Below are 22,859 nucleotides of genomic sequence, written 5' to 3' on the forward strand. Positions count from 1 at the left end.
CAAGAGAAGTAGCCTGCAAATTTTCAAAAATGATAGAAATAAAGGGTATTTCTGGTTGTTTTATTACCAGTCAAATTAACTGTGTTCTGTGAAAGTATGGTATATATATGAATATATAGGTAAACATAAAGAAGTAAAAAAAAAAAAAGTATATATACCTACATAAATATACACACAACATAAGTGATTGTGACTATATAAAAATAGCACATTCTAGTCAGAAGAAAGTATTGATTGTTACTATGTCCTAAAAATCATCGTTCAGCTGTAGCTCCTCTTCTAATGATGTTGTAGTATCACATAGCCAGTAGCAAAATGTGTCCTTTTCCACATGCAGCAGATCCACTTTGTACCACCAAAATATGGGAAATACAGAGCTTGACCTGAGAAATTCAGTGCTGAGGGAAGTTTGTAAATGTCCTGAGCCTCATTTATCAAGCGGGGAGAAAAAGTTCGTCAGTCTCATCCTGTGGTGACTCCTTAGGCTCCAGAGAAGCTCAAAAGACAATTAGCTCCAACCATTAGGGCTCCAGAGCAAAGAACAGGGGAGACATCATCAATTACCCTCCCTACCAACTCCATACCGGTTGCAGCAGAGGAAGGGTTGCGCAGCTAGTACTCTACCTGATGATATTATTTATTTTATAGAGGTTTTTGGTGTGTCCTGATATCCCATACATGATGAATTACATGCATAGCCCCATCAGATTTTATATACTTTCATATTTATATTGTTTCATAGATCGTAGCAAGGTAGGGATTGGTTTCTTCTCTCAGCAACTAGCGACAGGATGAGAGGACATGGCCTCCAGCTGCAAGGGGAGGTTCAGGCTGGACATCAAGAGGAATTTCTTCACAGAAAGGGTGAAGGTCAAATAGTGGAATGGACTGCCAAGGGAGCTGGTGGAGTCACCATACCTGAAGGTGTTCAAGAAATGACTGGACGGGGGACTTAGTACCATGGTCTAGTTGACAAGGTGGTGATCAGTCACAGATTGGACTCAGTGATCTCAGAGGTCTTTTCCAACCTAAATGATTCTGTGATTCTGTGATATTCATATCCCATCTTAAATAACTGAATACCAATTAATAAAACTTTTATCCCCTTTCTTTTCACTAATGCATTTTATTGTGTATTCCACAGACTAGAGAGTAGGGGAAATGTTTAAATGTATTTACAAAATGCCTTATAACTAGTGAATCATTAAACATAGTTATAATTTTTTTGAGCTCTTTTAACATACTTAGGGAATAATTGACTTTTGCATAGACAAAATACTGCCTTTTCTGTACTGTGAGGGCAGGGTAGCGTTCTGAACACTACTGATGCATTTAGAATGAACTACATAACTATGAGATATCATCATAGTTTATGTAGATTATTCTGACTCTGAGACTATGTCTTACAATTTAAAATTCTCCCTGTCACAGATTAGTTTTTATATCTTGTTTTTGACATTTGATTTGATATTTGAAATGCACAGAAGATATTATTTTTAATAGAAACTTCATATATGTTAATAATTATTATTTATGTATTTATTTATAAACATCTCACATTTCCAAAAATACTTTTTCTTCTTTGAAGCTTTCTTTTCCACATGACAGTCTCTGATCTGGGGGATGAGTGACCACTTTTTTTAAACACAAATCTGGAACTCCTGCCATGTGTGAGGACACTAAAGACAAGTTTAGGGGAGCTGAGGGAGGTGTGCCTCAAAGCTGGGGAGGTGAGGAAGGATCCTTCCTTCTCTCCCCCTCCTGCAAGCTGTTGTCCTCACTTTTGGAAGAAAACTGGGGCAAATTAGCATAAAGGAAAGAGAGCAATAAAGCAGAAAACAATAGTAGATCCAAAATATCTTAGTTCTTTCTTTTCTGCTTGTGTTGAAGCTGGCTGGTTCTACTATTGCTAATTTTTAATTCTGCAGTAGACCTCCTAGTGTGTCTTAGTCTTACTGATTTACTTTTATGGTGTTTTTTCCTCTTGGATGTGGTTGCATTTGCTACATTAAATATTGGGTCTTGTTGTTTATATTTGTTACATTCCAAATTGTATTTTTCTCTTTTGGGATCCACTATTTTATCGTATTCCTGTTTTCCTTCTCACTCTGGTCGCCTCCTCCAAGCAAAAATACCATCTTAATCCTGAATGCCTCCACAGTAGAGGGTTTCCTTCACTTCTTGGATCCACCCAGATCATGGACCACGGAAGGACATGATGGGTTGCATTAAGTGAACCTTCCAGCAAGGTAACAGCAGGGAAGATTTAGATTAGATACAAGAAAGAACTTCCTAATGTTAATGAGACTGAAAAGCTGGAGGAGATTCAGGAGGTTGCAGTAAATCTGTGGCTGGTGTGTTTAAGAACAGGTTGGACCAAGACGAGAGAAGTGGTGTAGGCGCAGCTGAACTGTGGTGTGGGGGAAGTAAAAGGACCAGATGACCCTGTGGCTTTTGGCACCTTGATGCTGAGAAATGTCTGCAGCCAACTTTGCTTGTCCGGCTGCCCAGAAATGCCTGCAGGTAGCTAAAATCTTTCAAGATTGTCTTTAAAAGGCCAGAATGAGACAGTTTTTTGTAGTAGATGGCAGATGGGATGTTACAGGAAGCTAGACAGTTGGTCACACTGTATAGGTTACCGTTTTCAAAATCTAATTGAAATATAACAAGGGCTAGCTGAGAGATAAGGAAGTAACTGCTATATTTCTTTGGCATGTCCCTTCCCAACTGCCTGCAGGTTTTTTTTCATCTGAATATTCTCCCTTCCCAATCCAGTTTCTAGCTAACTACAGTTAGAATTAACATTCTGTATATAGCCAAATATTGAGTCAGTGTAGCTTTTTCAAAACATTATTTTCAGTTTTACTTAGGACTTTGTTTTGAAGTTTTCTGTATCTCTTTTTTTAAGGAATACTGTCTAACTTACAAGGATCATTGTCCCAGGCTTCTGTTTAACACGTTTTTGGAGTGAGAGCAATGGTATTTGATTTTCAGGTTGCCAAGTATAAGCACTTTGATCTGGCGGTACAGCAGGCCTCAGGGAGTAAGCTGAATCTTGATTTTTGTAGTCAGTCATGCACTATCAGGTACCAGAGCCCCGATTAGCCAGGCTGAAAAACAGAGAACACACCATGGGTTGGATGTGGAAATATTTGCGAGAGGCTCTTGGCATCACTGGCATCCTCAGTGCTCATTTTTTGCTTCTGTGCTAGTAAATCTCAAATGAATATAGAAACAGTACCTGTGTGCAGTAAATGACTGCACACACACTGATTACTTTTGAAACCACTTCCACCTCCACCACCACATTCAGCTGTGGAAAGTAAGAAGAATAGCCATGTTTTCAAACTTGACTTCATAAATGTGAGACCACTTGATGTGGTCGTGCCTCCTTAACATTCCTCACATTCCCTCTTCCAAGCCAATTGCTAGCACTTCTTGCAGGATTTAAGTGACTTTCTAGTAGCACCTACTAACTTGCTCTGGTTAGTGGTGTACTTGGGATTAAATGACCTTTTTGAGCTTAAATAATCATTTCCTTATCAGTCATACCAAAGATGCTTAACTGTCTGTTTGTTTACTATTACTACCATAACTGTGAGGTCTCCTGAACTCTTCCAAAATAGTCTTGATGTTCCCATTGTATTCTGCATTTCTCTGGCTGTGTTGATGGACAGGAGTGTCTCCTTTGGGATGGTTGAAAGGCATGAAGAAGTAAAGACGCTGATGGGGTGATATTTGCTGCCATGACCCACTGTAGCCTGGTATTCAGGCTCATGAGAGCTGCAGCAGTATGTTACCTCGATATTTGCACTTGTATTGGGATAACAAAGATGGCTGAAGTTATTCTTTCAAGGTAACATAGAGCATTTGCAAATCTCTTCCAAATGAAGTATGCGTTAGACATCACAATTATATGCCTTTATTTTTTTACTCTACCTAGATGTTTTTCTGCTTCCATGTGTAGTCTTTGAAAAAAATATAAAACAATGAAAGGGAACGCACAATGACCACAAATTTACAACAGTGATTAATAATGCACTTAGGACTTGATTTTGCTTAGTGCTGAGCACCTCAAGCTTTCATTCAAAGCAGTAAGGCTGAGGTAGGCTTAGCATTTTGTGACACTGAACACTGCAAGTACAGTCTATAAACCTCTCCATAGAAGATAAATATTTGTTATTTTATTTGACCTTGAAGATGGGACTGGTTTGTTAGGGTTAAGGTCAATGAGTATATTATTTTTAGACAAGATACAGAGTACACGGATGGTTCTGCTTTATTTTAGTGTGTTAACATCTGGCAGCATTCTGTGTTCCATATGCTGCTGATTGTCCTGATACATTCATCTTCAGTGATTATCAAAAAGATTTCAGTGCTCTGGAGTTAATCACACATTTGAGAAGACGAATACATGAAGATAAGTAGAAAAGCTGCCTGTAGGTTTCTGTGTATAAGACCAATATTTGGGCAATCTTGGCAAGTAAGCTATTAATTTAGAATTTTTTTTTAATTTCTTAATTAGCTAATGTCTGTAAGAATGAAAAATAGTATATTAGAGTTCAGTATTTTTATCAGAATAACAGAGACAACATTGTTTCTTGGAAAACTGATTGTGCCCTTTTAGTTCTACATGCACACTTGCTTATTTTTTATAATGGTGAATAGTTAAGGGGATTTTAGATTTACACCCTTTCCTTATGTATTATTTTTGTATGGCTTTGAAAGTGTAGCTATGCTTCTGCTATTTCATTACAAAAAGCACATGCATAACTATGAACTGACTTTTTTTTTATATTAGTGTTTTCAGTTTTCCTAGGTTGATAACATTTTTTCCAGGGCTATAAATTATTATTTTCATTCTGTGCTGTTTTGATCTTACATGCTGACAGGTTCAGGGGAGAAAGACTTAAGAGTTTCACGTATAATTTGCCACATCAAAGCGGGTGTTCCTTTTTACGGTACCATCGTCTTTCTGGGAATGCAGAAAGTCTACTACAATCAGAACAAATGCTGAAGCAAAAACCAAACCAAGCCAGATGACTGTCAACCTTGTGGCTTTTGCCACAGCCCACACTTACCTTAGAGACCAGTCCTCTAGGCTAACCCACCGTGGCACTGCCCATATTCCTGCAAAGAATAGTTCAAGTAAGGAAACAGCTGTAAGGCTCAAAGTCTAGAAAGATGACCCTTTGCTTCCCACACCTCCTGTCAGACAGGTCACTGCTGCTCCACTGTCGGCTAACAAGGAAGGGCACCATGAAATCAGCTTTGACCATGGCTCTTCAGGCAAACCCTGGGACCAGGGTCCGTCCACACAACACATCATGAGACATCTGGTCAATGAAGGCATCAGGAAAGCAGCAGAAAGGCCAAAGTGGCAGTTTGCCACAAAACAGGAGGTACAGAAAAAACCATGTAGCATTGCTCCTCAATATTCCTCTATTGATTCAATATCTATAATTTCAAAGAAAAAAATAAAGGCAACAAAGTCTCTTAGGGTGTATAACATATCCACTATTGGGATAAAACTTGCTTTATTTTATCATGCACAAATTTGTTTAGATCTTAGCAGTGACCACTCTTCCTATTGCCAATATCTATTAATGATAATTACTTCAAATACTGTACTCACTCAGTGATAGCATCACATCATGGTGAGGAAGATTGTGATCTTATCTAAACCTATTCTGTTTAACTCTGACACTCCTTCTATTATAGTGGGGCCCCGATAAGATCATGCCTGTTAGGATCAGACATTAGTTGGAATCAATATTGGAAAATGTGCCTGTTTTTGCTTAATAGCAAAGTTAGTGTGAGGGTCAGAGTGAGATCATTTGTTGGATGAGATTGTACAGCTTCATCTTGTAATGGAAATGTGTTGCTTGCTTTAGCTGCTGGTGAAAAGTAAAAACAAGAGCTCTTTGAAAGATGTACAGCTTTGTTCATAATCACTGTGTAAGGAAGATACAATCATTATTATGACATTTAACATCTGTAGTGCTGCAGCATGTTGAGGTTCTAGTTGGGAACTAGTGCTCCTTTGTGCTAGACTCTGAACCTGATACTAAAAAGACAGCTGCTGGCCTCAGCTAGCTTAGGTCCTGTTTTTAAACCAGACATGAGTACAATGACAACAAGTGTGGGAGGCAAAAGCTAAAATGGTGATAATTAAGATTAGTATAATAACAGTTACATCACACTAAAGCTGCAGACATGAGTTTTTTAGAGATAGTGAATGAAAAATGCAGTGAATTTGCAGATTACTTCAGAAAATTCTTCCTATATGCATTAATCTAATGGAACAAAACACAAATAAATCAGGAGTATTATTTAGATAGGAATTTTGAAACTTATTTCTTGATAAAGAAGGATGTAATCTAGATCAGTGATGATGAACCCTTTTAGAGCTTAGTGCCAAATTTATTTTAAAAAGCTCAGAAGCTCTTGTGCTGCCAACATTAATCTCTCTGTAACAAACTTGGCACTAGTGCCAGCAGTTTATGGTTACTGGTGGAGATGAACAGTCAGAAAACACAAAGCACCATAATACTGTTTTGCTGAAAAATATGGTTACTCTTTTTATAAGACTTTTCAAGATTTAGTTAAAGAAACCAAAGCAGAGTCCTGAGGGTATTGCATGGCATATATGAAGGCTGCAGTGCCCCTTTCTCCTTAAGAACATTAATTTTTACTCTCCAATAAATAAAAAAGTCCATCTGGATAAATTACAAATAAAAAATTTATAATGAATCACCCGTTGTTTTGATCACAGGACTGCAAAATATGAGTGACACTAATTCTGTGCCTGAAGTTGGCATCAAAGGGGCTCATGCATAGCTTCAAGTGCAAGGCACATGCCATGACCACTAGACTGGTCTAGAGAAAAAGTCTCCAAATAATATATTAATAAATCTTAAATCATTCCAGTGTAGAATTAAAACCAATAAAATAAAACTGGAAATTTCCATATTTTTTCATTACATGAGAGTCTGTTTGAATGCCCAGCCCTTTAATTAGATAAACTGCTAATACTAGTGATGTGCTAAGACCTGGGCAGTGTTTACCAACCATTTCCATTTCGGTAATACCACTCATCACTGACTGTATTTGATCATAACCTCTAACTTCTTGTGGTTTGACTCGAATTTTCTTTACAGTTCTCAACTTGATTGCAATTCCTCACATTTGACACACCAGTCACTAAATTTATGATGGTGTTGAACATACACATGACAGGAGTGATAGTTTTCACTAGACAAAGTCAGAAAGTTTTTGATTTGGAATAGAACATATACACTGTCATGATCTCTTCTAGTTATATATATATATGTCATTACCAGTATCACATATGTGCCAACTGGTAGTTATGTAGAGGTGTAACTGTAATTTATGGTTGTTCAAAAACAAAAGTAAGTGGAATGGCAAATGAATAAATCGTTGCACCAGTGTTAACAGTAAAAGCATGACTGAACTCACTATCATCATATTGCCTTTTGATTCAATTAAATGCCATTGCTTACTCTTTTAACATCATATAGGGAAGCACTGTCAATTGAAATAAATCATCAAAGTGGATTTATATAAATTAAAAATTTCCCCTCTAAGATGTGCATAGGGATATTTGAACTGCCCATTAAAAGTGAGGCATTTCATGTTTTCATTGAATAGTGCATATTATTGGATATAATATAAATAATGGAGATGTAGTTTTCACTTTACTTTAAATTTTAGTTGTAGCAAAGTAGAGGGAGGAACAGAGCCATTTTGAAATCATCCCTGAAAGAAATGGGAAGAGTGGATCTTTGAAAGAAATATGAAATATTTCAAGATTTTAGAAATCTTTGTAACAATGCAGGACAGAATTTTCTTACTCTGTTTTAATCTGTGTCCATCTCAAAAGTGTTTCTTGTAATGGGTGTTTTCCCATACATGTATTTCCACAATATGGCATTGAATAGACTAGTCACATAATTTATCATGAATATCACTGAAAAACAATGTACCAGTAGAATTTTGAATTGTTAATATTTAAACATTGATTTCTTTAAAATGTTGATTTTTTTTAACAACTGTATTTTTTCTCATTATTTCTTTCTTTGTTGTTTTAATTCTGAAATATTTTCAAATTCATGGAATATCACAATTTTCACTTGCCCTTTTTTATTTCAGAAGTCTTTGTGCCATATTTCTGACCCCAGTGTGCTAGGTGTAGAACCCCAAATGTTTCAGTGGGGCAGGAGAGGTGACTTTTCTTTCTTGTTCTGAAACCACGATGAGTATAACTTTAGACACAATGCAAAACAGAGCACTACAGTTTTCTGCCTTACTCACAGATACATATAAAATAAAAATGTCATTAAGACAATTGGATATATCTGAAGAAGCAAGCTGGATTTTTTCCATAGATATCCCTCCTTTCTCCCTATATAAAGAATTATGAAGAGCCATAATTTTACTTTTATAATAGCAAAATATTCTTCTTGCTCGATTCCTTAGTTCCCAGCATTGGCCACATACAGCATGTGTACGACCTTCTGTTAAACTTGTGTGCCAGTGCAGTCAGAGCTTCACTTTAAATCTGACTCTGAAACAATTAGACTGAGAAACAATAAGAGAAGATTAAAATCAATTATATCTGCATAAATAATGGAGAACAGTATTTGTGACTATTTATTTGCATTCTGGTAATTTAATTGCTATAACTTCATTTTTTTTTATTTGTGCTTTCTGCCCCAAGAAGTTCTTGGTATCCAGACTAGACTATTAAATGTCACAAAACACATAATCGTGTTGTTGTTATTACAGTGTCTGAATCAAGATGGGAGAAGGAGGAAATCCCTTCCTGGGAGAATTTATAGGGAAAGAACAGGAAATATTTTCTAATGGGAGATAAGGTACAAAGAAATGAACGAACCTGCTTGACAGCACTCTGGAGGTCTCAGGTTTCCTACAGGCTAAACAAACACCTGTCTTACAAAATTATTCCCTGGAATGATGATCAGACACCAAAAGGGTTGTACATTAACACCCTGTGAATTGAACTAATTTTTATACTCTTTATGTAAAAATTGTAAATGCAAAGTAGGCATGTAGGATTCTGGCTGTTCACAACAATTCATGACATAAAAGAAGACTAAACTTTTTATGTATATTATATGCAGATCCTAACTGTAAAGAAAATGTAAATACAAAACAATGCTCCTTTGAACACATTCTCAAATGTACCACCTATAAAAATAGAAAATAAGTAGACTCATGCATAAGTCCAATAAACAATTAATCTGCAACGAATTCCCATCATTTCAGGACTGATAGGTTAAAATTGGAACATGAAGGTATTTAACAAAAATCCAGATTTGCAAAGAGTAGGATCCCTTATCATGTGTAGGAATGATTAAACCAACAGATAGCGCACTGGTGCACATAGTCTGGATTATGTCTTTGAAAAAGAGAAAATGCTTGATGATGGTGTAGCAGCACTATGTTTCCAATAGACCAGTCAGTCAAATGCAAATACAGTCTATAATAAAAGAGCTGGTTGGCATAGTAATTGGGAAATGAATGTTATTTGTAGCTCCATATTTCTGTCTTTAGGAGTCTAAGAACTAGGAGGTTGGTATTGATAAGAGGGTTTGTGTATAAATCCTTTGTAATGAGGCTGTGCCTCTTCAGTCATTTGTATTAATTTTAACTTTAGATATGAACATCATTCTCCAAAAGGGGTGACAACTAAAATAACTAATTTCACAAACGTCTGGGGAGAAAAAAAAATTACTCATTTTAGAAAAAAAAACCAAACAAACCTGCTTCTTTTTTTTGATTGTTTGTTTGGTTTTGGGTGGAGTTGTTCTGTGGCAGGGGGAGTTCGAGAATACAAACAGGATCACCTTACATCTGTGTAAGGTATGCACTATAGATTATTACTGCATTTGTGTGGATACTGACAAGGATGAGTTCAGGTTTGGATGAAGAAAAGTATTGTATAGGAGAAATACGAACTATAACATATTTCAAGAGGTATAAAAATCCTTACTATACTTAACTCAGGTCAAAACCTCTCAAAATGCCTTGAGATCTACATCAACTCGAGCCATTGATATTACTCCTACTTTTTTCCCCCCGTCTTATTGGTCTGTTTGGCTGATTTTTTAGGAATGTATTTGACAGTTTCTGCTGTTTCCTGTCTTCTGCTGTTCCCTTCTTCGTGCATACGCCCCTATATGACATCTTGTTCAACTTCTGAATATCTCTGTGAGATCACCTGGAATGCAGAACTTGAGGGTCTTAAACAGTAGAGAATCTGGAGCATTGTGGAAAGAGGAAATTCTGTTGATGGCTTTGATTGCCTTCCTCCTGCTATTCTGTCCGCACCCCAACAGCTCTCTCCATGCAGTTTCATTTTCAGCTACATAGATTCCCTTAACTCTTCACTGTACCCCATCTCATAATATTTATCTCTTGTTTATGTTTCTGGTAATTACCCCTTAGCCTTTCTCCTCACTTTACAATCTCTCCTTGTTCCCTGTTTCAGCTGTGTTTCCTTCTCCTTTCTCTAATTTCTCTGTCCTTTTTCTTATTGATCTTCAAGACTTTTTTTCATTTCTCAAGTATTTGCCCTTCCTAATTTGAAGCTCCATCCTAAACAGATAATTTAGAGTACCTTGGTTGGAGTGATTTTGAGCTGATTTTAAGGGGGGAAAAAAAGACTGAATATTAATTTTGTGTAAAATAGAAATGTATGATGAGTTTGTTCACTGTAGCACACTCGTTCCTGTGGCTAGTTGCAGGGCTGACTTACAAAGAATCCATATATTTTTATCACTGTCTGTTCCTTTCTTAGTTACGGGGACATAATCGACTCCTGTCTTTGGGCGTTACGTGAACACTGCAGAGAGCAAGAAGGAATGTCTTGCCTCTGCCCCTGCCCAAGTTTAACATTAGTCAGATGTATTAAGGGCTTACTGTGCCATCTTCTGCTTAAGCATCAGACTTGGGTGCTAACTGGGGCATGCTAGCAGGCTCGATGGGCCAGTGGACTGATTTTACACAGTAAATTCCATGCTTTTGTGATATGTTGACAGACCCTTACCTCAAACAGTGCTAGCAGGCACTGCTGTAATAAAACCAGACTGGCTCATTCTTTACTTCTGAGATTTTCCATAAAAGCAGCATAAATGTTAATGAATAAATAATCTTCTCCTAAATTTTGTACAATAACTGAGCTTACCCCAGGCAGGATGTGCCGCTGTAGATCAGGGTTTGAAATATGTGAGAATTCCTTATTCCCGGTAGTGTAGTAGGAGGAAAAGTGTGTCACTCCCTATGCCATTTATTTCTCTGTAAGGTGTTGAGGGCTTAGGTCTCTTGTCTTTACACATCCTTGCTCATACTAAATCACTCACTAGGAGCTAACAAAAAATTTTGGAGGAAAGAAAGATAACAGAGAAAACATGCAAAATATTAGTTAAATTAATAAAATAATCCCACTTCCCTGATCTTGTGTGCAGAAAGAAAAGAAGAAATTGAATTGAAAATGCATTAGGTAATGCCTGATCTAGGAATTAATCTGCTTACTTACACACAGCAGAGATACAAATTCTCTTGAGATAGCTAACTTGGTTTCTGATGTGGTATAATCCATGTTTACACATGTTGCACTGAATTGTAAAGAGAAAAGATTCCTGTGTAAAATGAAGCAGAGATGGAAAGCAGAAGGAGGAAAAAATCTTTTTTATCATAAAGTACTATTCTCTTTCTCACCATTCAAAAGAGAACATTAAAAGAAATATGTCACCTCTGATCTGAATGGGAAAAAAGGTGCTTCTTTTAATTGAATCTCCATACTTCAGAAGCCTTTAGCTACATTTTTGGCTGAGCGAATAAGGCTGCAGGAAAATGTAATGTTACTGTTGTTCATCCTCAATGGAAATTAAGATGCTGGAATAATTCTTTCAACCTTTTATATAATTTTTAAAATACATTTACTTTGAGTAGTGCACTTTATTTCTTTGCATTTTGATCACTCATTAGGCGTTTGTCTTTATTGAGAATCAAATTTCCTTTTGTCACCAAATTTCCTTAAGTGACTGTGCACTGGGAAACAAGATGTTTAAGATAGGTTTTGGGGAAACACCTCAAGTAGAGATGGCCATCTCACTGTTCATGCCTATCTAGGAATTTGTAGGCAATGCTGACAATGCTTTCCTTGAGACTGAGAGTATGACACACCTTCTTGCCTTCATTTTATGTTCATCTTTGTGAACAAGTTGGAAAAGTGTTTCTATTTTGAGAAGGTTTAGACTTTCACACACTTTTAATTGTGAAATTGAGGTTAATCTTAAAGCAGTTTTGCAGCTTTTCTGATTAAAAAACAAAAAAACAAACTCAAAAGAGAAGATGTATATCATCTGAGAACAATTGTTCAACAAGTTCTCCAAAGTACAAAATACGATTATGGGTACCTTGTCTGTGGGAAGGGGAATGGGCAGGGGAGCTGCTGATCTGTCTAGTTGTGCCTTTAACAGTGAGTGCAAGGTGATGGAAATGGTACCTGAAACCCTGAAAGGCAGAGAATAGAGCAATAAATGGGTTATTCGCAACCCTCGTAAAAGCTTCAATGAAGGAATACAACTCTATTCGATATTAATTGTGCATAATTAAACTCTAAAACATTCAGGACTCTTAACACAATAATTAGTAAAACATGCTATTATTTTGGTATTCTAAACAGTGACATAATAAAATATGCACTCTAAAAGGGAAAATACTATGTAAAGTGAGACAGTACTGACATGACATTGTGAAATCCCTCCACTCTGTAGATACTGTCTTTTCAATATTTTTCCACTTTTTTTAATTTTTCCACATTTTATTTAGTACTCCATATGTTTCCTCTATATTCAATATCTCAGACACAAGCAGAAGAAAAAACCCTATATTTAGGATTTTTATATCTTTAGAAGCAGACCTTGATTTTGCCCGCTGTACACTATTTCTTTCTCAGAGACAAAACTCAATCCTTTCCCCCTTTATGCTTTCATATTTCCTTAACTGTTGTTTTAGAAATGATAACATTCTTCTGTAATTTAAAAGAAACCCCACATGTATATAATTATATATATATAATCTTGAAATACTTTTATTTTACCAGAAATTTCACGTTTTAGCATTGTCACAGCAAAAGATACATGGAATTTATGGAAGCCCACAGATTTTCTTATGAAGTTATGAATAAACTGAATACCATGGAATCAGAATAGAAGACTTATCACCAAAATATATGGCTTTCTTATTTTCCATTAAATCCTCCATATTGCACTGGAGCAGTTTCTTCAGAAATGCTTTCTTAGGTGTTTTAAACTCAGTTACCATTGACAAATGGCAAGTACAAGCGCTGTAGCAGCTGTTTGCATGGTGGGAGTGGTTCTGTTCCATTTGTGAAGGGAACAGATGAATGTTTGAGACAGGAAATACAGTAAAATTTAAATCTTCTCTCAGTGCAGTGATGTCCCAGTGTGGCATTGCCCCAGCGGAGAAAAAACTCTGTTTGTATCTGGTCCTCGTGTCTTTTGTGAGCTTTTTCTTAACTCTGAATATATGAATTAAAAAGGTGAAGTCAGGGGGGAGAAAAGAAGTTAGCTATAAAAAGCCTATTCCATCAAATGGGAAATTGCCTCCAAAATGCTTTGGGGTCCCATGCCTGAAGAAAATCCCTTCCTGAAAGTGTCGAAAGGGCTGTGTTTAGAGGAGGTAATTTCCATTCAGATCTGGTTTTTGCTTGAACTCCTCTATTATGATGTTGGATTGATACTTTTTAGGATTGTGAAGCTTGAAATGCTTCATTATATTACAACTACTGGGATTTTAGTAACATCACATTGAGTTTTAATAATTGAGCAGCTGTTATGCACCTCGGCTCAAAGAAGCTATTCAACTCTGCTGTGCCGACAAGGAAAACAACAGCAGCAAGGTAACCAGTAAAAAATATAGTTTATCCCTAGAGAAAAAATGTGTAACTTGGTGGCATACTGCAGCTCTGTGCACCTGTCTACAGCCATGCTACAACCAGTGGTTATGAGAAACATCTGTATGAAAACAGATGTTTTTCAGAAACCATTACAATTTACCTTCATTTAGTGTTCTCTAGAAGCAGCCTGAGGTCACATTTAAACATTCAATGTGGTCTCGATTGAATTTTAATTTTTTTCAATGGACACTGATTTTAAATGTAAGCAAAGAGATAGATACTATCAGAAAATTAACCTAAAATTAAAACTTTACGGTGAACTGTTTGTTTGCACAACATTTTTAGAAGAAAGGTGACATTAATCATGAGGCCTTTTTAAACCAAGGTGGAGAGAGAGGAAAGTATGATAACATACATTAAAAGACTACTGATTGCTCAATTGAACTTTTGCTGGCACCTTCTTAATGACTTAAATCATGAGGCATGTTGTACTTTGGAGAGGAATTTCAGACATGGTATAGGGCCACTCTCCTATGCTATACTATGGGCTGATGTGTGAAGTTTGGCCCCTTTTTGAGCAGAAAAATCTCATTTGGGTGGGTGGAATAAGCTAAGGTTATTGTAAGTTCTCGTCAGTGGTGGTTAGACGAGTTAGAGAAGTAGCACCAATCGCTCTACTCCTGAAATAGCATCAGGGTATGGCTTTAACTCCCCACTGAACCACAAGGATTTGGGATTGCATGCCCTGAGACACAGAGGAAACAGAGGTGAGCTCAAAATGAGTTTGACAATTCTGCTACACTTGTAAGCTGTTGAAGCAAACCGCGTGTTCCTACATGCACAGCAAAGTGACCTCCACTGAGAACAATGCAGATTCCGCATTCATGAGATTCAAATCCTCAAACTTAACGGGCAAGACCCCATGAGGCTTGATGTATTAACATTGAATGTATTGTTTTGAATAGAAGAGTAAAGGCTTACCGTCAGTCTGGTTGTTAGTGTTCCTGGGCTTTGGTTTTAGGTGTACTGCTTTGTGGCCTGATTTTGCAGGTCCTGCAGGCTGTGCCCAGCTGCTGAGCACGATCGTGGATAGTCCCCAAGCCAATGTCACTGTGCTTAAAGGCCTGGGTTTCTGAAAAGCTCAGATCAGTTTTGGGTTTGTCCATCTTCCGAACTCCAGTCAGGCAAAGGGGGAATGAATTCTGAGGCTTACTTATGTACGCCAAATCTGTTACCAAGCAGGGTGAACTATGGTAGATCCAGTAGCATCATTTGAACTCCATGGGTGTGCTGGCTACAGATTTCAGCATTATGTGTCATTAGATGCAAGGACATGTCTATTGGTGAGCTGGGCTTGTCAGCATGATCTCTGACAAACCTGACAGGAGTTTTTTAGATTTTCCTTTTATGTGTTCATGGCAGAAGAATAGGAGAACATCAACAATATGGCCCTTGTAGCTGTCAAGGTGCCCGAAAAGAATACATACATATATACACAAACAGGTATATTTTTAAACCTTGACAGAATCAGGTGTGGCAGGCAATGCAGAGTTTGGGCATGCTCGGATTTACCAGCATATTTTCAAAGTTAGATGAGATATTCTAAAACAGTGTTATTTGTTTTATGACGACATAATTAGCATGGTGCAGTGATACTAAAATCATTAAATGTCTGGATCATTGTTGAATGAAGCAGTTTACTAAATTTTATTAACAGACAATTAAATATCAAAAACTATGTATGCAGCTCCCAGAAAGAAAATAGAGTATGAGGGGTTAGGAGGTGAAAATAGCAGACAATAAAACCTTGTAGGGTGAATATTTTTTTTAACTGTCTAAACCAAAAATTTTATAAATATTTTAAATTAGTCCTCAAAATGCAGGGAGCTTAGCTGTAAAATTCCATCTGATCACTATTAGGCTTACATGAGATTACAAAAACCTGCTGATAATAGAGTTAAATTCAATTTCAAAGCACTGCAGTGAGGACGCTGAAACTGTAACAAGCTGGTAGTATCATTTGGGTGAAAAAGAGGGAATACCCTGAACAGAAAAACAGAGAGTCAAGAGGATGCTGTTTGCACAGTAATTGACTGTAAGCGTAATTTCTGTGATATATTGTTTTCAGAGTTTAGATAAGGCATGAAAATAGAAAATCAATAGTATAATTAAAGAGAATTTCAGGACTTTGGTGGGCAAGGAGGACGCGTTTGGATGTCATACACAATTATTGAGGACCTCTGTTTACCTTGATTTTATTTTTTTTATTTATTTCTGAGCCAGACCCTGGGCAGGTGAGGGTTACTTTTCAGTTTTACCTTCATCGTTAAATAAATTTCCAAAGTGCCTGGGTATATGTGTACAAAGTTAACTATACTGTCATTGCAGCAATTGAAACCCACACCAAGTCAGAAGAGAAAATTCTAAAGGGAAATATACTGAGGCTACATGTCAGATGTTTCTCTCTTCTTTTCTCTCCCTCTCTTTTTATGCACACAACACCCATATGCACATGCACATACATTAATATATATAATATATGCAGATATTGATGGAATTCTATGAGTTGAAAGAGAGGGAAGATGTCTTTAAGGATCCATATCTCTCGCAGCAGATATATGTTATTATCACTGAAATGTGGCCTTCAGTCTTGAAACAGTTAAAAGAGTTCTACGGCCACAAAAGAAGAGATTTCTTCAGAATTATCTCCCGCCTCACATTTGCTCTTAGGCAAGCAGTTTAAAAAAGCCCAGTGATTGAGCCAGTGATCCAATTTGAAATGCAGAAATGATTAGAGCTGCTTGCCTCATTTCATATCGAAATTCTCTGATTTATGACAGGGCTGCAGCCAAGATCTATCTCCAAAGGGAATTAGTGTGCAAGTTTGCATATTTTTGTTATTTAGGTTTCTGATAGCAGCTGCTAGCTAGAAATACTGAACTGGGAGGTGGTGGTGCAGGGTTTTTCAGCCATTGGAGCAAAGGAAGATAAGAGCCTTATGTTTAGGACATTTAGACCCCTTGACCATCTCACCATACAGTAATTTTTAAACTTGGATTGCAGTAATACAGGAATCCAGCGGAATGGTTAATTGTAGTTGTGGAGAAAGGAATTACCAAAATTCTGTCTCCATGTTTTAACTAGGGGAATTTTAATGAGGCATAAAACTTCAATCATGCAACTGACCTGTGGGGCAGAGTGTAGAACATATAATGAAACAGAAATAGAATTCTGAAAAAAAATTATTACCTTATCTGGAATTTACATGAAGTGTTAACAGGAAATTATGCAGCGGTTATAAATGAAAAATATGGGATTTAATGTACTTATTAATAAAGATTTGTTACATACATGATACCAGTGTCCCAAATCTGCTGTCCGCAGCTGTCCCCAATTTCTTATTTCTCTGTCCTCAAATGCGTTTAGTGTCTTCTTATTACTCTGGAAACTAAGGCCAATATCCATTTAAAACCAGTGTCTAAGACAAACGGAAACATCTTTGTGTAAGGGTCGAGGACTGAGGAATTTCCCTTTTCTACAGCATTCAGACAGTCATAAAATTCTGAGTTTTCTCATTGGGAATTCAGTTAATGTTTTCTTTGGATATGTAAACCTTCCGTGATGAGGAGGAAAGAATGAGCACATGGTAGCTCTTAAAAAAAGAGGAAAAAAGCCCTCTCCATTAAATGAAAGATGAGTAACTGCCGAATTATGTGAGTATTGCACTGAGCAAAGAAATCACACTGTGAAAGTTTATTACCTTAGCTACTGTCCGACTCCATATGGAGTCATTATGGCCTAGAGTCTCAATAGTGCTCCTAAATTGACCTCACTATAATGCAGCTGTGCTTCCAGGTATTAAAACCTCTCTCGTATTTCACTGAATATTCCCTTGGAGATACAAGGTTATTGTAGTAAAAACTTTAAAATTTCATTACTTTGTTCTTTTGACAAAGTATTAGGTAAGATCTTACAGCCTGAAGATAGAAATGTGTGAGTTATTTCTTTTAAATCTGTTCTTACACTCTTTTATTTTTGCATTCCTACCCTTGTTTTTTGATGGTAATTCTGCCAACAGAGCTGATCGTGTTTAGGTACATTACACAGTTACCTAAGTAACCCACTTTCTTTGTAAAGTCTCTCTGAGCATAATGCTGACCTTAAAATAACACTGTGATACTGCACCTAAAAGAGCACCGACACTGGGGCTGAACTTCCCATCCCTCTCTGCAGACACTGGTGATTTGGAATTTGCATTAGCACATTTGAAACCACAATTTAAAGCATTGTGCACCCAGTGAGTGAAGAGTTATCAAAACAAGGACATAATGGAAATGGAGGAAATGGAAATGAAGATGGTTTTCCTTGCGACAAATTCATCCACTTGCTTGGGACCATTATTCAGACAAAAGAGACAATGCAGTCAGTGAAATTGTCACCTGAAGAGAAGGACAGAGTAAGGACTATTTTTATATACTCACATATACATTAAGACAATCTATGGGTCTCTTAATTTTTTCAGTTTCCATAATAATAGTGTAGAATGGCATATATTGAAGATTATTTGAAATAAAAAGATGGTGTGTTTTTTTTTCTTTTTTAACAGTAACAGAAAAATTCTAGCAGAAATATAAAAGAATCAATCTTTGGATGAAGTCCCCCTTCTCTGTTCCCAGTAAAATTGAGCAAGCTCTCTTTCCTACTGCCTTCTTTAGTGATTTGATTGCAATGGATTCTCTGCCTGCTGTACTATGAGTTTTATGATTCTGTGAGAAAAGATGAATATAACACTATAAATCTCCCCTCTGAATGCTATTTTAGCTTCTCTAAAGATATTGTAATCTAGTCTATCCATGCTATTTGCAGAAAAGCAGGAGATAGAGTTTTTGTTAGCTAGTGAGTGAAGTTTTCAGAGCATGGACCCCATCCCTAGGCCTGAAGCTTCCTAAGGGCAGTCAGTGATGTATATATATATTTTTCCCCTTTTCACTTGTGCAGGCAGAAATGGAGATCTTTATGTGCAAACATGGTGCAGCTTTGCTTAACTAAAAGGTTATGTTTAGAGTTGTATTATGAAGTCCAGTGGTGTGGAGAGAGTGAGGATCAAGTATGGCAAAGGTTGTTACACTGGTTGTCAGGGATACATTTATCCTTAGAGAAGTCCCTCACCTACCAAAGATGTAATGGCTGTTTTTCTTAGCATAATGCTATTGGGGAAATATAAAACATTTACATTATGAATGAAGGGATATAAACAGAAAGCATGTATAAGTCTTTCTGAAGACAACTTCTGTCCTTCCTCATAAAGTATAAATACTCATAAATAACCAGTCTAGGTTTTTTCTTCATTCAGTTATTTTACTTTAAACTTTACCATGGGCTATCAAGTCTGAGAGTCTCTGCATATTCTAAAACCACTTCCACAAGGTATTATTTTTAAGGTATATTATTCTAATGATTTATCATAAAGAATGATCTTCTGTATTGCTCTGATAGCCAGTAAAAGTTAAAATATTAACTGTGCAGTATAGTTAACTTGGATAAGTGCAGCATTAAAGTAGATACACATTAGCCAATATGAGGCATCAGAGGTAAAATCGAAAGGATTAAATTTGACAGAAGAGCCCCATTTAATTTCTTCCAACCCCTGTGGTTCTATTGAATAAAACTTTAAGTACCTTTTTGGACTGCACTAACATTTGCTGTTCTTGGAAAATAGTTTTTGCCAGAGATAATTATGTTACAGGGAAACACTGGCCCTCAATGTCTTGCAGGGAGAGAGCTGTCTTCTTGTAGTATTCTTACTAATTAATTCCCATGAGCCTTGCCCCAGAACTAACTATTGGGAGCCCATCAGTGTGAAGAGGTTAGCTGGTAAATTCACGGGAAGGGATGCAGTGGCAGCAGCAGAACCCATCTGTGCATGCGCATGTATATCCCCAAGAGACAAGAACAAAAAGATGTATGAAGCAGTGAAAGACAGATAATAAAGTACAATGACTTAGTTATCTATGGCCCTTCCAAATAACATACAAGTTCTGTAAATTATATTCAGTTTGACCAATTGGACACCTTTCCAAAACTTATGAACTTATCTTAGCAAATCCCTCAACTATGATTGATTTTCATCATGTAAGTTTAGAAAAATAAATCATTCTTGAAGAACTTGGGAAATCCACTTATATCTGGACAACTATCATGCCTCAATAAAATTAATTGCTGGTGGTCAAATCCCATGTGCTTCAAGTTTGTGTTTCTGTGTTGACTTCAGTGACGGTGATGTCTATGACAAGCCAGGGTTACATTATTTTATGTGTACATGTGTATGTTTGCATGAGCACAGGCACACATGCCCATACACACACCATATATGCACAGACGTTTTCTAGGAACCCTGCTTTCAAACCACTTCCTCAAAGAAAAAGAGAGAAACAGTTTTAATTTCACAGAACTGACCAGGAGAGATAATGAAGTACTTTCAAAACTCTTTATGTGTGGAAGCCCTAGAGGCAAACCCCAGAGCTTTCTTACTTTTAGCAACCAATTACTGCCAAAAAAAAAAAAAAAAGAAGAGTTTCCCCAATTATGAAGTATACTAACACAGGCTGCACAGACTCAGTTTCACAAAGTGTATTGGAAAGGCAGCATTCACATAATTAATGAGAAAGTGCTGCATGTGTTCAGGCCTTCTGTTAATTGATTAAATGAGTCTATGTCTAAATCTGATATAATCACACTGTGGCAGTACAATTGAGCGAGTGTGTAAGAGGTAAAGGAACTCTCTCTTTCTTGTACACTCTTGGATATATGAATATGCATCCTCCCTCCTGCTCCCCCACCCCAAATTGTAAGAACAGGTTAAAAATTGGGCTAATAGGAAAAGTACCAGACTTACCTATTGAAAGCAAGATAGCTTGATCACAATTACTTGAACAGTTATTCTTGGTTTACTGTCTCAGTTCCTGTTTAATCCATCACTGGCACTTGTAAAGCACAACAGGCTTTATAGCAGACGTCAGTTTGATGCTAATTGTGGTTAACGGTTAACAAGTGCTGGTTAGTTTTCCTGCGGTGTAGCAATAAAACACAAAACCTGCCATGTGCTTGTCTTTTTTTTTTTTAGAGAAGGCCACAGTGTTCCCTAAGGGTTGTGAGAGAAGTTCATCCCATTGAACTGGTCAGCAAGATATCATTAGCTCGTTGTGTACATGAAATCCAGGGGTTAGAGCACCAAGCGTCACAAGCCAGTTTCTTTACCTCCTTGAGCTGATCAGAGGATCAGAGTATCAAGGAAGGATTAGCACTGACTTGGGATTTGTGTGATTGGTTAATTTATTGCGGCGATGGCAGGCCTTTCATCTATGGCAACATTTAATCAGCACGGCCATGGAGGCTATTACGGGTTAGCTCTTTTCTCAAGTCAGCCAGGGCTGCACCATCAGCCCTATCACAATTCCCCTGAAATTTCCAAATTATCTGGAACAGGCTTTAGCCTCACAGTAATAAAAATTAGAAGAGATTCCTGATAGCGCTGGTGGAAAAGGCTTTCACTTGCACAGGGCAAATTATAAATAGTATGAACGTGCACTTTAAAAAAAAAAATTCTCCACCTCTTAAGAGATGTGCAGGACTTATCACCCCTGCTCTGATCCAAATCCTCGTGGTTGAAAATTTATATTAGATTTTATCAGTGGGGCCTAAGTCTAGAAAAATCAATGAAGGTTATCTTTTATGTTGCAGGAACTTGTGGAAATATTGATTTTCATTTTATAGTGAATTTGGAGCATGAGTTGGTAATCACTGCTGAGCTGACTACAATGTTTGCCTACTGTATCTTTTACCGAGTTTTGCTCAAGTATTTAAGATAGTATATTCCTGTTGATTTCAGCATGTAGTTTGAAGTCAAATGTTTCTTAATACAACTTGGTGCATCTCTTGTTATATAATGTAATCCTTCAGAGTAATGGTGATTAGCTAATGTCTGTTGAATGATTTCTGAATTTAATAGTGATGTTCAGAATGAGAAAGAGGGAGATTTCAGGACTTCTCTCATATATCTTGCTTTTCCTTTTTCCTTACCAGTCACTAAACCACTAAATGAAATACAAAGTATAAAAGAATATAATGAAAAATAAGATGAAGGATGCTAAAAGATAAAATATTCATGTATAAAAGGAGCTAGGAACCTGAATATCTACTAGTGTAAATTATTGTTATTCATTCTATTAAGCATTAAATCTTTCAGAACTAATGAAAGCTAGAAAAACTTCTACTGGTAAAAGACACCATGGCCACAGTTTATTAAATGAATCTAGATCCTTCATCTTGGCTCTTAAAAATGCTTTAAGTAAAACAGTGATTCAGAGAGTGATTTTAAAGCTTTTCTCATGTAATACCCTTACTCACTCTCTGTAGTTTTTATTTCTGCAGAGTATGTCCTCTTTCGATACCATTTCTATTGGTGGCATATTTGTGCAACTGATTTTAAAATGGATGAATTCTTCAAAAAGTCATTTGAATATTCAAATAAATCTGTTCCTGCCAAATTTGTGCCATTTTTGTTTTGATTTTAGGTAGCATGAGTTCTTTCAGACCTGATATTTGAAAAGGAATTTTAATACCTTCTTCACACAATCTGATGTTAGGGCAAGTAAAATAAAACTTCCTGAATTTCCAAAGATAAAGCCTGACTGACCATGAGAACTTAAAACAGGGATACTCTCAGATAAATGTAGGAAAAAAAAATATAGTTAGTTTTAAATAGATTTTGGAGTATAGCCTCTGCTTGTTCTCTTCTTCCAATTTCCTTTGGGGAGGACCTGTTGTTCCCCCGATACACAAGGCACAGTGGTAGCAAGTACTTTGCTTGAGTGACCTTTTTAGCTTCTTG

At 36.8% G+C, this 22,859-nt stretch overlaps 1 protein-coding gene and 1 long non-coding RNA gene across 3 annotated transcripts in view; one reads left to right on the plus strand and one right to left on the minus strand.

Annotated features, from left to right (window-relative positions):
• Nucleotides 1–22,859, plus strand: part of ZFPM2 (zinc finger protein, FOG family member 2) — a 306,310-nt gene that overhangs the window by 157,896 nt on the left and 125,555 nt on the right. The gene's annotated exons all lie outside the window — the stretch shown is intronic.
• Nucleotides 8,487–10,198, minus strand: LOC127470085 (uncharacterized). Its single transcript, XR_007904168.1, has 3 exons — nt 10,037–10,198; nt 8,918–8,989; nt 8,487–8,587 (listed from the first exon to the last, which is right to left on the minus strand). It is a non-coding gene; the product is annotated as an uncharacterized LOC127470085 (long non-coding RNA).

The sequence above is a fragment of the Manacus candei genome, unplaced genomic scaffold (genome assembly GCF_025592945.1).
Source record: "Manacus candei isolate 608988 ecotype Guabito, Panama unplaced genomic scaffold, ASM2559294v1 h1tg000019l, whole genome shotgun sequence".
NCBI lineage: Eukaryota > Metazoa > Chordata > Aves > Passeriformes > Pipridae > Manacus > Manacus candei.